Raw genomic sequence first — 14730 nt, 5'->3', positions numbered from 1 at the left:
CAAGGTGGAATGATTGAACAGCATACATTTATAATTAATTAAAAATAACTGGGTGCACACGTTTCATTTATTTTCAGGTTTTTTGGTAATGAACATTCAAAAGTATCCATGCAGGCTCAAATATATACATAAGCTGAACACTGAACACTGGCAGCAAAACAGCCCCAGAGCATGATGCTACCACCATTGACATCACTTGACAGTTTGCACAGCAGTCTTAGTTTTTCACCTTTACTCCTGCAAACATAATTCCTGCCTTTGTCAACTCAATCTTTGTCTTTGTCTAAAACCTTTCTCCTTCAAACTCGACTGAAATGTGCAGTTGCAAATTTGAGTTTGAAGGTGTTGATTTTGGAGCAGCGACTTCTTTCTTAATCAGCACTTCACTGTGGACAGTGACACTGGTGTTCCACAAGTTTCCAGTCCATGACAGACTTAATCCTTGGTGGTTCCTGCCTTGTTCCTGAACATCTAACCAATTTGCTCTCATCTAAGGGTGACATTTTCGGTCTTCTTCTAGACCTTGGCAAAGTGGTAACAGAATTATTACTTATGTACAATTGTTTGAACGATTTTCCTGGAATCTGCAGTATCTGCAGTAGAAATGGCTCCAAGAGATCCAACTAGAACCTACCACGTGTAGTCAATCATGATCAGTAACAAGAAGAATAAGGGGCCTTGACCTTGTCAAATTAAAAGACATCGTGAAACTTCAGCACTGTATTTATACTGTTGACCCTCCTGGGGTTTGATACAATTGATGGTAAATTCAAAGTTGTGCACCCAATTCATTTTTTAAATGTGTACTTTTAAAAATGGATGCTGTACAATCTTTTCATCCAACATTTCAAAAATTGCAATCACACTCATATCAAAAGAACCAGTAAGTTACTGTACACATGCAAGACAACATGCAGGAGATCTACATTAATTCTTGGTCTACTCACCTTCCAAGGGACAATTTCAAACAACCAGCCCAATTAAACTAGTAACACGAACGTTTGGACTTTTCATTTTATTGGGAAGTAATCATTGCAGGTTGGAATAGGTAGGTCAGTTCTTGACCATTATTCCCTACAAATGCATTCATTAGTATTTCTGGGATGTTGTGGCATGTCCATGTTCTGACTATGCCACAGCAGTTCAGCGGGGTTAAGGTCAGGACTTTAGCAAAACATGAATTTGTTGCTGATTTACTTTTTGTGCTTTGGGTCATGTTCTTGGTGCATTAATCATTCACTTTAAGCTTCATGTCATGCACTCTGCTACCCAGACATAATCCAAATTTAAACTAATAATTTCCTCAATGATTGTTGGGTGTCAGATTTTGTTTCACTCGTCTACAGGAGATTGTCTCTGTTTAGAATAATGTTTTCCTCCATAGTGTCCTTCTATTAACCCCATTCTTGTTCAGTGTTCTTAGTGGACAAGGTCTTAACAAGTTACAGGTGTTTTTGTAAAAAGTTTGTCTTATTGTGCATTTCTGAACACCAAGGTTGTTTGAAATGCTTTAGTAGTGATTTTCTGCTTCAGGCATCTCTATAACGATTCTCGTCTTTGTGGTCTCATGAAGATGTTTGTGATCAAATCATGGATCACACCAGCCAACCTCTTTTGAGAGAAGTCAGGCTATTTTTTACTGCACTTATAGCCTCCTTGATTGAAACACCTGACTCCAGATAGAGTTTTGGTAGAGTTATTATCACAGTGTGTGTTTGTGTTCAATCAAGGACATACAAAGAGTTATATAAAGTACTGCTGATTTTGTATTATTACACCACTCAGAAAATTTAAGGGAACACTTGATCAACACAGTGTAACACAAAGACAGTTAAACCATTATGACACATTCTGTCCATTCAGGTTTCACAGGTAGTCCAACTCCTCCAGGGTGGCACGTCCTAACAAACTGTCAGAGCCGGACTCTGTGAGGGTGGCTAACCTTAGTAATAATAATAATAATACATTTTATTTATAGGCGCCTTTAAATACTCTCAAGGTCACCTTACATTAGTACAAAAAAAAATAAAAACATAAGGTAAATGAAAAATAAAAAACACGTATAAAAATACAAAAGCAAGTATAAAAGCCAAACAAGGACAAAATAGACTAAGATGGAATCATGATGAAGGATATGCAATTTTGAATAGATGGGTTTTAAGACGGGATTTAAAAGTGGAGAGAGAGTTTGTCATCCGGAGATCTGGTGGAAGTGTATTCCAAAGTCTCGCTGCAGAACAACTAAAGGCTCCGAGTCCCATAGTCAACCTTACAACAGCATGTATGGATGTGCCACCCCAGGGTGAGCTGGAATGGGGTGCAGGTAATAACTCTTGTAATGAGCAGGGGTTTTTGGGGGGGTGGGGGTTGTCCCGTTCTTGTCTTTCACCTGTTGCACCTGTTGTAACTGTGCAAATTCACAGTGGTTTATATTTCCTAACTGGATAGATTAATGTCCCTGAAGTTTAACTTACATTATGATGATTAAGGGTTATTTTTTTAGCAGTGTAGTTTAGTTAGATTGTGTTTTTAGTTCTGAGTTACATGATGACCAGACCACATAATGCATGAACCCTGGTAATTTCAAATGGTTTGCAAACATTGCTGACTATAGCTTCATATTTAGTGTGCACACATGAGTCAGTTTAAGTCGCAGCATTAAGGCAAATAGACACATTTGCCAAAAAGCACCAAATCACAACAACAGTCACCTCAAGTTGCTTGATATTACAAGTTATAGACCATGCAGAGAAATCCCCAACAATCAGACGACTGCCTACAAGTGACCATTTGGAGACAGTGGGAAGGAAAAAAAACCCTTTAAACAGGGAGAAACCTCCGACAGAACCACACTTGGGGAGGGCCAGCCAGGACAAAAGGCACATTGCGGAAGAGAATCAGAGATTAAAATGTCATTTTCTGCGTTGCTTATAAGTGTGTACTTAAATACTCCTGCATTTTTAGCGTCTGTCTTTTGCCGTCAGTAACTTTAGTGTAATTTTGTGAATTTTCCAGTATACCTCTTAAAATGGTGAATGTAAATAGATGTGTACAAAGTGGGAAAGCAATTATATTAGACAGTCTTTCTCAAATTCAGTCACATATGTCTCTTGGGTCGATTGTTTTGGTTACCAAACATTAAAAAGGGATAACATATATATATATCTATATAGATATAGATATATAGATATAGATATAGATATATAAGAGTGCACTTAGAGTAACTATGTGCATTGTAAATCTGTTTTTTTGTTAACTGGATAATGTGTTGTGCATATCTGGGTTTAAGATCATTTGTTTGGTTTGCTGTTGTGCGGTTTGTGTAAGACTGGTGTAAAGCATTACATTGTAAATCTGCAGTTGTACAATTTGCTCACATCTGTGTACACATAAAGCCATGCTTTCCTTTTAAATACTGCTTAATATGCTAATTAATTTTGCCATTTTAATGTGTAACTTTAAAGGTGTTATATCAGCAAAAAACTTACCAAAAAACCTTTCTCCTCGGTATTGTATGAAATAAATTATTCAGAAACACACGAGAAAGTGGAAGTCTAGTGTCCCTTTGTAAAGTTCCTCTGTGCTTCAGTATTGTTTTAAATTCCTATACCTTTAACGTAAGGCTTATTTTTATAAGGGCTTTTGGCTACTCAACAAAGGCTCGGCCTTAAGTCAGTTATTTCTTTATATAACTCTCAGGAACACTCACTTAAAGCAAGTTGTTCATGCAAATATGGTAATGCCTGCAATAAGAACACAAATCTGCCCTCCTTTACTTGTATATTTCGATATTCACATTTTACACCCATGTCCTCTTTGACCAGCAATTCTGATCATGTTTAGCAAATAAAAATGTGTCTATTTCAGGACAAATTTCAGCTAATATGAGTGCGTAATATCATCACAAGGGAGTACATTCGATTCTTGTGGCAACAGCGTGTTTGTAGCAGACAACTCAATGGGTTGAAAACACTCCCTCTCTGCAGCCCACACAAAAGTATTATCCCAGTAAATGGCTGTACTTTTTCACTTCATTGTGTGCAGTTACAGGTCACAGTGCCCTGAGAAGAACAAAATATCTTAAAATTTACACAATACAGTTTTTTCCTCTCCAGGGGCTTCAGCTATTCAGTTAAACAAAGAAAGAATGATCAGATTTACATAAGTGGGCGACATACATTTATACATATATTTAGAGAGTATCTCCCACCAAGGGCGGGCCAGTGGTTTACAGAACTCACTGAAATCTCACAAATCTTGAATAATCCTGACAAAATATAAACTTCTTGACATAAAATAATAATTTATATCAATAAGATTTGTAAAGACTTGAAGAGTTCAGTTGTTTGACATCTGCGTCATCTTTCCACTGCTTTAAAGATGACAGTAATGGTGCCATGCATTAGGAGCTAAGCAGAACAAACAGGTAATTATTGCTGGTGGGGAAAATGGCTTTAAAATTCATTTTTAGTGTTTCATGTAGGAAATGTATTCATTATGTTTGTAAGACGTTGTCGCTCAATTTGGATACCTGGGTTAGTAGTACATTTCTGTACTTCACAAACATTTACAGCTATTAAAGATGACAAAAACGGGAAAAATACAGGAATTTTGCAGAGGTTTGTCTTCTGGATTTTGATTTTCTTAATCGAATTAAAACAGCTGATTGGCTACTGTGTCTGATTTTGTGTTTGTTACAATGTGTTGCAACATCAATGAAATAAAATGCTGCATTAAAAAATCACTACAACTTGGCCCTCAGAGATATTTTTCTTTAAGTAAAAATATACATATATGAATAAAAGTAAAGATTCCTGCACCTCAAACTGATTTTCAGTATTTGATAGATATGACTGACCCTCAGAGTTTGCTTTTGTGTATAAAACTTCAGCTATTAAAGTTCATCCTTATGTTGTCCCTCATTTTTATTTCTACAACTCACTGACTTGAGTGTGGTGCACCTTGTGTGGAGTTCAGCAACATAAAGAAAAACAAATTCAGCAAAGACAAGGCTCTGTGTGACATAAAAGATTAACAACTACACCCCGTCATGCCCTGTTCCTCTGATCAGCTGCTTTTGGGTCTCATTTTTCATTAGCTCTGTCCATGAAGGCAAATTGAGCTTGCATATAATGTGATTACCAATTCACTGGAAAGGTAGCAAATGTAAATAAATGGATTAACCGGTTTGGAGGATTCTGCATGAAATTCAATGCAGAAAATAAAAAGAAGAACCTTGAGGCTTGTGTGTGATCATCTTTGTACATTTATGCTATGCTGTTGAATATCGTGCAGTCAGATGAAATGTTTGGACTACTTTTGGTCTAGACTTCGAAATTTGTCAATGTAAGGTCACAGCTGTGAGATTTCATGAAGACAGCGTGGGATGCAGACAAGACAGAAGACGGATGAAGTTATTTTCAGATTCCCTGTGACTCTTAAAATGCGAGACAGGTGTCTTGCCTTTGAGCATCATTCAGTATTCATGGCACTGGTTAAATATTCATGTGACAAATAAGGAGAAGCTTGGAAAGGTGAACGACTGAGCAAACAAGTGAGCTCTGTGAGGCTGTTTTGATCACCTCTGCTGATTAAAAGAGACATTGTCTGCCAAATCCAACCTGATCTGTGGCTGAGAGTCAGTAATAAATACTGAAGGTTTGCCTACTTTCCACAGGTAGTGCAACTCAAGGACTGAGTTATTGTACCCCGTGCATGGGATGGCTCCAGTAACTGACTGTAATTCACAAAAATATACCACTAACTGATGATAAATGTTAGACTTTCTATGTCATATGAAGAGCAATAGCACTGATTTGCATATAACAGAGAGTGTTACAATAAACTTTGATTTCTCACCTTGAACTTTATGACCATTTCACACATTAGCATGCCAACCATGACTTCCAACCAATGCATGGTGATTTTAAAGAACACAATGGCCCTGAACTGACCCGGCTCAATGACCCCCAAAGATATTCTGCCATGTAAACTCCCCAGTAGTTTCCCTCAAGCAGCCACCTCCACACACTTGAGGCAGGACTGAGAGGACTGCTGTGTGCACAGACAGCAACAAAGCCACTGTGGTCAAATCCATGAATTTGAATAGATTTGTTTTTATCTACATGGTTGCGTGGAGTGTTGTCTGGGGCTCCGATGCAGAGGAGGGGTGGTGCAGTGGGTTCAGGGGGCAGTGCTGGGGAGGCTGGCTGGGGCTGATCCGGTAATCAGCCTCTCCCTATATCAGGAGGTCACTGGGACCAGATGAGAGAGAAATCACTGTAAATAAAATGTCCCCAACCCTTCAATATTGTATATGTGACAGGTCCTTTGGTCACAAACATGAAACTATATTGTTATTTTTTTGAGGTAAATCGCCTAATAAATAACTGTATAGTATTACTTTTAAACAATTTTTTGACAGACATAAAAAATAGTGTTTTCTTATTTTTATGACAGGTAGTCTAATAAATCTGTTACAGGTAAATTACTTATGTTACATAACTGCCCTTGCATCATAAATAAAGGCAATGCCATTAGGTCACTCTTTTGAAAAATCAATCAGTGCCACCGCCTGACCCCCTCACAACCAGCTGATTCACTATTTATTTAATTAATGTAAAATAACTTTGGCATCTTTAAATAAACCATGAAAACTTACAGTACATATGGGTCAACATTTTGCATTTTTTGAGTATTTTTGAGTCCTTGTCACTTCAGAAGCACAGGAGATATCCACCTGAAATTCGTAAGGAGATGTTCAGTGCTAAAATATCCTCTCTTTTTTCAGCACTGTTGCACTAACATCATAATAATGGGATATATATTAGTTTAAAGCAAACCTCCACCAGTGTGATGTCAAAATGCTGATTTAATGCTAAAAGTGCATTTTGTGTAAACTTATATCACCATGTGGGATGCTAAGTGGTCGGTCAAAACAGGTTGCAGCACATGAAGGGACTCTTTTCATCTACATTTTGAAACCAGGCTCTATAACATAGAGTAACAGAAACAAGCAGATCGATCACTGAGGTCAAAGTTCAGTTTGTAACCTCTGACACCTGTATTGTAAGGTATAGGATGTCATTATTCCTTTCGATCTCTAAGGGTGCCGAGCTGCTCTTTCATCTTATTTAAAAATAAATAAATACTCAGCTATGATTAAATCACACCCCAGTTAATTAGAATGTCATTTTTCTAACACATGTGCTCATATTCAGTATACATACAGTGATTTATCACCACCAGCACATTTGCCTGGTTGGGCATCATTCATGCCTAACCAGGCAGGGTGTAAACTAGCTTGGGAAATTACACCACACATTTATACAATCACGGGAAGCTTGATCTCACGTATGAAATGAATGCACAATTCATCTATGGAAATTATTACTCACATAGCATTTAAAGTCTTGTCTGGGTCAAGTATTTGTATTGTTTGAAAGTTCTTGTGCCTTCATGTGGAATTTCTTTGCAGCTAAATCAATCTAATTAACTCTTAACGCACAACTGTATCAGATTTAGATTTAAAAGCCCTGCAGCAATGCCGTGAATCCACCAAACTTCCAACTTCAAATTTAAAAAAAGAAACTAAAGAAAAAACTAAAATATACCTATTTAAAAAGCAGATTGTGTTTTGAAATAATGACTTTTCATCTGATTGCTTTTCTAATATTCCTTTGCAGCAGCTTTGTAGATAGCTCACACAGGAGCGGTTAGTGTGGGACTGATAGAAGAGCCAATTTCTGTCTATCTCTGTGTTCTTATAAACGGACAGGAGGTGGATGAAAGCAAAAAGAGTAAAGTAATGGGATTATGGGGGGTATTTTTTAAAAGCAATGTTAAGGCTTTACATCAAAACCAGAAAAGGGCAAATGAAACACACAGAGCTCAGCGCGTGCTCTGTACATGCATGAAAAGATGTTTGCTTAAATCAAAGTTTAGAAAAGTGCAGACTTTCAGCTTTAATTCAAACGCTGTAACAAAAGTATTGCAATAACCGTTTAGGCTTTACAGCCGTTTTTATTCACAGCCCCCCATTTTCAGAGGCTCAAAACCGTCAGTATGCTGAGAAAAATGTGAATAAAATGGAACGCAATGAAACCCAAGTTTTATTCACAGCAGAAAATAGAAATCATATCAAATGTTTAAACTAGAAAATGCCGCATTTTAAGAAAAATATTACTTAATTTTGAATTTGATGGCAATAACACATCTCAAGAAAGTTGGGACAAGACTAAGTTTACCACTATAAAATATGCAGGGCCTTCAGCTGGATGGGAGCAATTGTTGCTCCAAAACTTGAGTATACCTTCAGCACTGATGGTGCCTTTCCAGATTTCGAAGCTGCCAGTTTGATGAAACGTACCCACATACTATACATATCAGTCATACAGGCTTTTGAACTGAGTGCTAGTGACAGCTGATGGTCCTCCTCCTTACTACAAAGTGATATCAATGACAGAATTGTTCCTGCTTTTAATGCAGTGCTATCTGAGGGCCTGATAATAATGGGCTTCCAATATTATTTTCAACCTTGCGCACAGAGATTTCTCCAGATTCTCTAAATCTTTTAATGATGTTATGTGCTGTGGATAACGAGAGATTTTAAGTCTTCACAATTTTTTATTATTCTGAAATAGTTCCACAATTTGTCAACACTTTCATTGTTGTTTTTTGTGTGTTGCTTTTGTTCTTTTGGCAGATTGCTGAACCTCTGTTCATCTTTACTTCCGAGAAACCCTCTGGCTGTTTCATTTTAGCACCACTTAGTTTTCCAGCCTTTTGCAGCCCCTGTCCCAACAATTCACAAACTCATCAGGGAACAATTAATTGAACAAGCAAATTATGATTTCAATTCACTAAACTCTATCACCATTCTGATTGCTCCCGAGCAACAGATAACTTGACTTTGTGGTGAAACTGGTTCTCATCCGCTGTTTCTAAAAAGTCAAGAATGAACTTTGAGGCCCAGCTTTACAGAGAACAACTTAAACTTAAGTCCTTAAAAAACGGAATATTTGTCAGCTACATGAGTTAAAATACCAATCCATGGCAGACATGGATCCTTAGTCAACTCTGTCTGATAGGCTTCAAATCCAAGTGGCATAAAAATAAACTTGTATGTCTATATTGTTCTGTGTAGAAATGGCCAAGCTGGATCCCTGAGCAAGGAACATCAAAGACTCAGGGCTTCTGAATTGTTGAACGTATGATAAGCATGAGGAAAATGTGGTTTTGCCTTAAGGTTTGGAGTCCCAGACTTAGATTCACCACATCACAGCTGGAACATGATGAGAATGTAAAACCTTAGCCATTATCTTTTGCAACAGCAGACATCTAAAGAGTGCAGACTGCAAAACTGAAAAGGTGTCTGGATGAAAATAATAAGTGCTTCCTTACAGAGACTCCAAAATCTAAAAACATAGGGTTTGAATTTGACAGTGTATCATGGAGGATTTAGATGATTTTGTGTGTGTTGATATGCCCCTAAGCAGCCAAGAAATCTGTTAATTTAAATGTAAATTAATGTAGTCACAAATACAATAAGTAAAATGTAAGCTTTAAAGGTGAAAGTTCATTGCTGCCCACAGCTAATGAAATAAAGAGAGAAGGAGAAAAATCCATGATATTTTTTTACACTTTTGATATTGAAGGCCTCCACGGGGAGACTGCAACACTCATGGCACCTGGAATGAAAGATGAATGATGCGTCTGAGATTAATGGGAAAGGCCAAAGTGTAGGCTGTCAGCTGAGCAGTGAACCTGAGACAAAGATTAAAAGGATAGAAATGGCTGCCAGAGTGACTCACCTTGATTAAATCTCAGAGTAATTTCATACAGTCCTACTTCAGAAGACCGGACCCTGCAATCGCATTAAACAGGACACTTCTGACCTTCTGAATAACGTTTTTTTGGTGGGTTTCTGCAGTCACAGTCATGTTAACCCTCTCTGACCAAAAACCTAAATTTAACCAAATCATGTCAATAATACACTTTTGAATGTATTTAAATGGATGCCATTATAAAAGTGGAAATCACAATCAGAACCTCTCTAAGTAATGTTTCCAATCCCACTGCTGATGTTAAGGTGGGTTTGGCCAGGTTTTAGGGGAAGTCCGATTTTACTTACTTATGTTTTACTTTTATGTTTATAATTTATCAGTTTCAACCTATGATTCACCTATTTTCAGCAGTTTGATCAATACTTGGTACTCAAACCTTTTTTTATCTATACCAAAGAACACATACATTTTTTCAGCTTAAATAATTTAGTCAATAAATTATTTTAAATAATTATGTCTTTGGACTGTCTCCCACAGTCCAAAGACATGGAGTTAGTGGGGTTAGGTTAAATGATAATTCCAGATTGCCCATAGGTGTGAATGGTGATCTGTCTCTCTGTGTATTCCCAGCGACAAACTGGTAACCTGTCCGCAGTAGCCTGCATTTCCCTCCATGACAGCTGGGATAGATTCCAGCCCCCTATGACCCTGAAATGGATAAGAGGATGGATGAATGTATCTACTACTTTTGGGTTTTCTGTGTGAGCTATTTCATTGCTCTATCATTATTCTTCCTATTTTAAAATATATCCATTACCTTCACAATACTGAGACAGCTTACTTCAACACTGTATCCACATTATCCTGAAAAGTTATGCGTTTTTACTATCTTAAAATAAGATAATAAATATCTTCTATTATTTATTTGAATTTTGGGTTTTCAAACTTGTATCTATTGCCCTTTGCTTATACTTGTTCAGTATATGCGATTATGGTTTGAATCCTGGACAAGCCCCCATTTGTTATGCCTGGCTTATTTAGGATGTAACAAAAAAAAGTAGAGCCACAGAGCAAAAATGTATTGATCATAATTCAAAAATGGTGAACAAAAGAAAACGGATCTAAAGCTACATGTGGCTTAAACTAGGAATAACTACAACACAGTCAAGCCAAAGCAAATAAAAAACAAGTGTTCCAGGAAGAGAGAGACACATTTCTGAAGGAAATCAGCTTGCGTATGCTCTCAATCAGGTGAAGCCATTTCCTTTATTAGATGGGAGAGCTGCTAATTAGAACCTGAAAAGGAGAAAACAAAGGGCAGGCCTACTACTGAAGGCATAGGACAGTCAAAATACGGAAAAGCACGTAGCATTATTACCCCTGTCATTTGCACTGGAGCCTAAATGAAGCCAAGAGATAGCTTCTGATATACCCATCTTTCACACAGTGGGGAAAAAACATTTTTCTTGGTGTATATATATTTCTAATGGAGCTACTGACATGAAATTTTCAGCAGATGCTGGTGAACCTAATTGATGACATAGAAAAAGGCTGTTATTAATTTGCACTGATAGAGGGCAGGATAGCTTTCTAAAAATAGAAAGATTTCAGCTGGTTTCTTGAATTGCCCTTTTGCACATGCTTTTCTTCACATGTTCAATACTAATTAACTGTGTCACTCCTCTTTGTCACACATAACTTAATTTATAGAATTATTTGTTTTGATTTCTTTGCATGTGTGGATTACTCGCATTGTTACCAACATCTGGTGAATATGTCAACTCAATAGCTCCCTTAGAGATACATTTACTAAAAAAAATGTTGATGTGTTTTGTACTTATTTTCCCCACTGTATGTGGGAAACAGGACAAGTGGGAAACCTACCAGACACTAAAAAAGAATAGAAAACATTAGTTTAATATTTACTTACCGTATTTTTCGGATCATAAGGTGCACTGTCGATGAACGGGTCTGTTTTCATACATAAGGCACACTGGATTATAACGTGCATTAAGCAAAACAAAACAGTCAGATAAGTCAAACAACTCAACTCATTCTTCTTGCTTCCTCCACTTCTGTACCATTGATTCATTAATGTTGAATTCTCTCGCAGCTGCTCTATTCCCATGTTGTTGCAGTATATTAATGACTAACCTCGTATTGTGGATGGATTATCTCAGTTGTTCACATGACTGTAGTTTGATCCGTTTACAGCATCCTGCCATGCGATTGCATTTGTCCCTAACCATCGGGAACCCTCACGTTAACTTTTATAGCGGAGAAAAAAGTTAGCGTTCATCCTCCAGCTTTACTATGTTACGCTAACATAGCTGTGTCGCTAGCGATCACGTAGCACATCATTATATACCAGCTAGTCCAACTTCAGTAACCCTATAAAAGTCACTGCTGTGCAGTTTTCTGTCTTCATTTATGTTGGAAGTGATAGCAGAGCTGTACGTTTTATTTTCAGAAATCTCTCAGTCAGAACATGCTATATCATGTTTAGGTGGAAACTAGCGAGCTAACTCTCTGCTAACTTCTAACTCTGTTAAATTTAATAGATTCTGTTTTCATGGATGCCTGGATGTTAAACTTAATTGTTACACCTGGTAAAGCAGCAACGCTGATCATTTTATTAAAGACGAAATAATTTAGACAGTTTGTAACTCTCAGTGATGCTCGTTTGACTTTGGGACCTGAAGCGGACGGAGTTTTGGACCCAGATTACTATGAGTCCGCAAGGCTCCTGACTACGGTAGCCATAATGCTACAACAATCCATCGAGCGGTGTGGCTCCATAGCTCTGTACCAAAGTCGTACTAAAACATTTTTTGACAGATTTTTGAGCGCCGTGTACCACATAAAATCGGTTCGAGGTCAGTAAGCACAACCAGAATTCATACATAAGGCGCACTGTCGATTTTTGAGCCTTATAATCCAAAAAATATGGTACTGAATAAACTGAAAAGAGTCTGTTGTCGATCAAACCACTAACACCCCCAAACTTACCTGTCTTTTTTCCAAAAAACTAACCTAATAATGGAACTAGCACACAGATCAGAAGGAATGTATTTAGTGAATGCTTTTGCGCTTTAGGAACCTGTGCAAAGGCTTCACTTTCAAGCCATGGTTGTTCCAACTTATTTGGAACGCTCCACTTCTGGCTCACATTTTACACGCACTCTCTCAACACGTGTTAAACCAATTAACATTCAGATTTTTAAAATGTAATTCCATTTATATAACTATAAGGATTTTTAAGTACCCTGTGAACAAGTGCTCCTGGGATATGCAAACATACACCGTGCAGCAGCAGTACCTTCTTCAAACCACAGCTTGCCTTTTTTACTCTGTAATATTTAAACATCATCAGGATACAAACTGTCACATGCTTGAGTGGCATGGATGCAGATTTCCTGCCTGTCAGCGACTGTCAGCCAGTGACAGTAAATAGCACAGACAAGAAATAGCTCAGTGTGTGCATCAGTAAAAAAACAAAAAAAAAAAACAAAACAAACCCCACCAGATTTTCTGGTCATTAACAGCTGGGGTTATTACTGCAAAATGAAGATGCAAATGGTAGTAAACACCAGATTTAAGGCGTTTTGTTGTGTGTTTGGTTTATCACCCAAAGCGGATAAGGCAAACAGTGCTGCTGTTCTGTAAACATGTAGGAGGTGAAGCGCAAAAGAAATGTGAGCCATAAACACATCAACAAGACCACCCAGCTGTTACGTCTATTTGTTAGGGGAAAGAGAGCTTCTCGACAGCAGCAGCCCCCGCCAATTAGGATAAAAGGGGTTAATCTCTGCTAATGAGGATCACATCTGACACTGTTTAATTTAGATGCAATGTGGCTGGACTGCACTGCAGGATTATATGTGAGCTCCTTTCTAGGTTGCAACTTCAAATATTTCTTTCTTTATTCGGCGTGAGAACACTGATAAACACTTAAAAGACTGTGCTTTACAGAGATAACACAAATATGTCAGTGCTTTTGAATTAGTGGAAACAGAGACAATCTGTCAGAGTTGTAAAATACTTTTGTGGGTTCAGCTCTCAGATATTAAATAGACACTTGATATAGTTTTAGGCTAAAGATCTTTAAAGACCAATGCACATTTCAATGAAACTACTTTAGCATCATTCCCATCTCTGGAGAGCCTGGCATCAAAGGCTGAATATGTTCTGGACCAAATGTTAAGATTCAGACACCAACAACAAGAGAAGAACAGATACAAGACACTTTATTTTCATTTAATAAAAGACTGAGAGCTTTTCTCATTACTCTCAAGGCTGGTAATGTACCTTCAGCTGCATAAAGATTTATCTTTATGCAGCTTTATGCAGATTTACCATTTACCATGTAAATGGTAAAGGACACAGCAGACACAGCAATTTACTGTAAACAGCTTCTTTTTTAAAATCAATTTATATTTAGTCAAAAAAGCCTGATTTTTTGTAATATTCTAAAATATTCATTAGAAACAAAGAATCTGAGGATTTAATATAAACATCCTATACAGTACGTTTACACCCTAATCTTCTAAGGCTTCTTTTATGGCATAAAAAGCATATTGTTTGTTCGAGTCAGCACCAGCTAATCCTAATCGACACATTCATAAGATTAGGCTGGAGATCCTTCTGCATTCTGAATTGCCTTTATTCCTCACTAACACGTCATTGGAAACATTCATCACATAGGTTTAGTCCATGCTGACATGATAGCATCCCAGTTTCTGCAGATTTGTTGGCTGCGCATCCATCCGTGACACAAAACACCCAAACCCAAAGGTGCTCTTTTGGATTGAGATGTGGTGACTGTAGAGGCCATTTGAGTATAGTGGATTCAGTGTCATGTTCAAGTAACCAGTTAGAGATTATTTGAGTTTTATGACATGTTGTTATCCTGCTGGAAGCAAGCATTACAAGATGGGTACACCGC

This window comes from Pelmatolapia mariae, linkage group LG9, assembly GCF_036321145.2.
Source record: "Pelmatolapia mariae isolate MD_Pm_ZW linkage group LG9, Pm_UMD_F_2, whole genome shotgun sequence".
NCBI classification, from domain to species: Eukaryota; Metazoa; Chordata; class Actinopteri; order Cichliformes; family Cichlidae; genus Pelmatolapia; species Pelmatolapia mariae.
Note: the sequence above shows the minus strand (reverse complement) of the source record.